Source organism: Sinocyclocheilus anshuiensis, unplaced genomic scaffold (assembly GCF_001515605.1).
Source record: "Sinocyclocheilus anshuiensis isolate Anshui unplaced genomic scaffold, SAMN03320099.WGS_v1.1 scaffold869, whole genome shotgun sequence".
In the NCBI taxonomy this organism is placed as follows: Eukaryota; Metazoa; Chordata; class Actinopteri; order Cypriniformes; family Cyprinidae; genus Sinocyclocheilus; species Sinocyclocheilus anshuiensis.
The window spans coordinates 666,215-670,287 of record NW_015558630.1 but is presented as its reverse complement, the minus strand read 5'-3'; the positions used below and the strand labels follow the sequence as shown (position 1 = coordinate 670,287).

General features: G+C 40.1%; 1 protein-coding gene across 2 annotated transcripts in view; it reads right to left on the bottom strand.

The window, feature by feature from the left end:
• foxn3 (forkhead box N3) overlaps positions 1-4,073 on the bottom strand; it is an 83,624-nt gene that overhangs the window by 65,642 nt on the left and 13,909 nt on the right. Inside the window, exon 2 of one of the 2 annotated variants that reach the window (XM_016476820.1) lies at positions 3,019-3,075. The exons of the other annotated variant lie outside the window; for it this stretch is intronic. The gene's annotated coding sequence lies outside the window, so the exon portion shown is untranslated. The remainder of the gene's footprint in view (positions 1-3,018; positions 3,076-4,073) is intronic. 2 annotated transcript variants of the gene reach the window in all.

Sequence of the window (4,073 nt, the reverse complement as noted above, 5' to 3'; positions counted from 1 at the left end):
TATATATATATATATATATATATACAGTATATATATATATATATATATATATATATATATATACACACACATATATATCAGCACCAACAACATCAGCAACTGGAAAACCCATTTGGGCAATGACCAAACTGTAACATAGCAGGATTATGATTTCAGCTTCTACTTTGAATTAAACCAGGGACCTTTCTGACAGCAGTTATGATCTTCAACCATTAAGCAACAACCACCCAGGACAGGCCTGCATGGGGCCGGAGGGGACATATGATGATACAATCAGAATGGCTGCCGCTCCCAGCCCAGCAGAGATGAACCGCGTTCGACGATAGCGAATCTGACAGAGCTGCTGCGTTGATGCATATGACCCGCTACACCGCAAAGCCCGGTTTTATCACAACGCAAATCAAATGGACCCGGCTACCATGGAGCTTTTAAACCATAGACACACACCTTGACATTCAAATTCCCTCAGAATTCTCCTCCCATAGGTTTTTATCTTCGCCGTGATGCTTGCGCGGCGGTCGAGCTGGGCTGAGGTTTAACATTTCACAGAAGGTCAGTGAGCATAGTGTGATTTGAAATCCAGCAGCTTTATCTCTATTGTAGAAACCGGCCATCTCCCCATGAATGCCACTGCCCTGCTGGGGCTCAGCTAATACAGCAAAGCATCCAGGCATGAGAGAACAGGCTAATCTAATCCCAATGACAGAGGCGCGGGCAGAGAAAAATGTCCGCACAACTCTCAAACACATGTACAGGCATATCTCAACAGGAAACTTGGGAGGATGATGGGTAACTGTATCCTAGTCACCACGCTCAACCTGGGGCTGCAGTATGATGGAGTAAGTCCCTGTTGTTGCAAGCGTGAACTCAGGGCTTGTGGAGAACACCCAGGAGACAGGAAATTGAATTTGCCTGTGTATCGGTGACAAGGGAAACCCAGTTAGCAGCTGAGTCCAAGGATGCAGGGCCTCAAGGGGAGAGGGCACTTAATGAAAATTAAGACACTGCTCACCCAAACCACTCAATTCAGCTGATCAGTAGGCCACAATCGGATACAAAGTTTAGACAGACCTACAAAAAAAAAAAAAAAGTTTAGAAACAAAAAGGGTTTCACTAGCCCGATGCCACTGAAGAATATTTTAAGCTCCTAAACGAACTTAGTATCTTTTTTTTTTTTAAGAAAGCTATCTATGTACTGGTGCTATATAGACTCCAGAATCCAAAATACTTATATGAAAAAAAAATTCAAATGTAGCATCAAGAATTTATATACGCACAAACAGCTAACTCAAGCACCTTTTACAGGGATATCAAAAGTTCTGGTATGAAGTGACCAAAACTTGCAACATTAAAATGCATTATTTGATCAAAAAGTATTGTCAGAATATTGATGTACAGACAGTCAGTTACCTGATTAAAATGCAATTAAATAAAAAATAATTACATCTTGGGTTGAAAAAAAGAAAAAAAATCACGCATGAATACAAAGTATGGCCTAAAGAAAAATGTAATAAAATGTACAGCTTGCTTATCTGTCATATCAAATAAATATTGTATTATATATAGCGATCATGCAGTGAAGACTATGCATAATAATAAAGTAAATAAATAAATAATAATAAAATAAATAAAGTAGTTACATTTAAATAGTTACATAAATTTGATTACTTAATATTTGAAATTTAATGTTAATATTTAAAATAATATTAACATTTTAAATAAAAAGTTTGCTCAATAGCATATTCACAACATGTGCTCATTGCTTCATTGCTTTTTCATTTCTGTCATATGGATATTACTTTTGTCACCTCACCTTTTACACAGTCACCTTCAATAACAGATTGCTCTCAATTGCAGAAACAATTAGAAACAAGAAAACAATCTGTAAAGCTTCTTTGAAATGCTACGTATTGTGAAAAGCGCTACAGATATAATGTGAATTAAATTGAACAGAATATTTGTTTCCACTGTAGTACTGAAAATCGTAAAATTTCACCAGTATTGACTACTGAAACTGTAGTACCACGACAATCTTACTATACAGCAAAAATCTGGTTCCAAACAAGAAAAGGGTTCTTTGCTAAAGTTAAGGTGCTGCAATGAACCACTGAAGAACTTCATTTTCTGAGGGTATGTGCAGGAAGGGGAAAGGAAACTTCTTCCTGTTCACTCAGGCCGCTTTAACAGGCTCCTAATGAAGGTGCGCCTCACGGGAACTCTTCAGTTGTAGTTTTTCTTTCTTTCTTCTTCTTCAATCCCAAAAGGAGGGAGGGATCAGAGTATGGCTGCTTTAGGTTTAATAGCCACGATAAACGGGCACAAACTGTCTCGCTGCGCAATGCGTTTCATTAGTAAACAGCACTCAAGACGGCAGTGCCATTCGGTACAATAACACGTAACAATGCAATTAATGGCGCCTTAATATGCTGCCTCACTAGGTTTCGGAGCAAAGCAATTGACTCTAAAACAAACAGCAACCGCACAGACACAGCGTCCTTTTTCTACATTTACTACTCAAAGGGGAAGACAGCATGCAAACCGCTCGTTCTTAAATGAAAGTATATTCGTCCCCGACCGCAAGCATTTCAGAGCACATTCCTTTTGATCTACATCTCCAATGTCTTCCAGAGGAGTCAATAAAAGCTATACACCAGTTCCTTTACGAGCCCTGCAGATATATATTAGAGGGGTCTCACTGATTCAAAGCACAGCCATAAACACAATGGCAGGCCTGGTTCAGTGATAAGCCTCCCTTAGTGGAGACTGATGTTAACGGAGCGAGCACTGGACTGAGAGAAGACCAAGGTGATGTTGAAGTCCTTCGAGGAAGAGAGAGAGACCATCAAGTCAGTAAATCACAGTTCAGTGTAGGACACAACTCTCTATCCCTCACACACGGGGCACACCATGACCAGGAGAGAGATTCCCGACTTTCCGCTGAAATCCTGCTAGATGAGGTTGTAAAGCAGTCTTTATCTTTAATCACCAAGCCTGGATCAGAAACATTCATTCACGTACCGATGATAATACCATCTCTTGTACCTCAGGATCCACCTCTAATCACCCAGCATCCTCCTGGGACAGAAACAGAAACAAAACATAAACGTTAATGTAAAATAGTTATGATAAACAGAAATACCTACACCTTTCAATCATGCTGAGCACTTTCCAACTGAGCTAATGAGATTTTCTATCCTGTAAACCTAAACCAAGTCCTCGCAAAAACCTCTTTGCATTTACTTTAAGACATATTTAGTATCTTTATTGAGCCATTTTCTTTATTGGGTCATTCGCCGGCCCCCACAATGTCGACAAACCCTGACCCTCAAACTCCAGCTGAATACGTCCCAGAGGTCAACTGTGGTCACGGAGATAAGCTATCATTCATCATTGTGGCAGGCAGCACTCCTGAATTAAGCTCATGGTACAGTTAGAACCAGAGGAAGAGGTTCCATATCAGCGCTAAACAAAGCCGTCTCAGTGATAGCGGGGTCAGTGGGAGCATGTGAGCGAGATTCTTAAGCTCTCCTGCTCATTTGACCTGCTCTTCTTTAAAACATGATCACTCCACATTCATTCACATTTCATAGAAACCAATATTTATTATGTTGTCAAGCAGCCTTGAGAAAGAAGTCATTTTGTTTATGTGCTTGTCTTTCACAATGCTTGTAAAGCGCAAATGTATGAAAATGTCCTCAAAAATATATGTGAAAAGACTTTAAAAAGGCTAATGAAAGAGGGAAATAATGTCATTTTTAAAGCTAATATTGCCAAAAGGTGTCCTTGTATCTGAATATGCCTCTGACTTTACAGTAGGGCTGCGGGATAAATCGAATGCGATATTTAATGTGCATCTTGTCAGAAAGCCGGTTCTGTAATCAGCGGTAAATCTCCATCACCTGCGTGCTTTCACATTGAGCAGCATTAACTACACAGAGCCGTTGTTCACTGACGAGCTGTGCAAAAAATCGCGCGAATATGAACGTGGTTTTGCGCAGCTCGTCAGTGAACAACGGCTCTGTGTAGTTAATGCTGCTCAATGTGAAAGCACGCAGGTGATGGAGATTTACCGC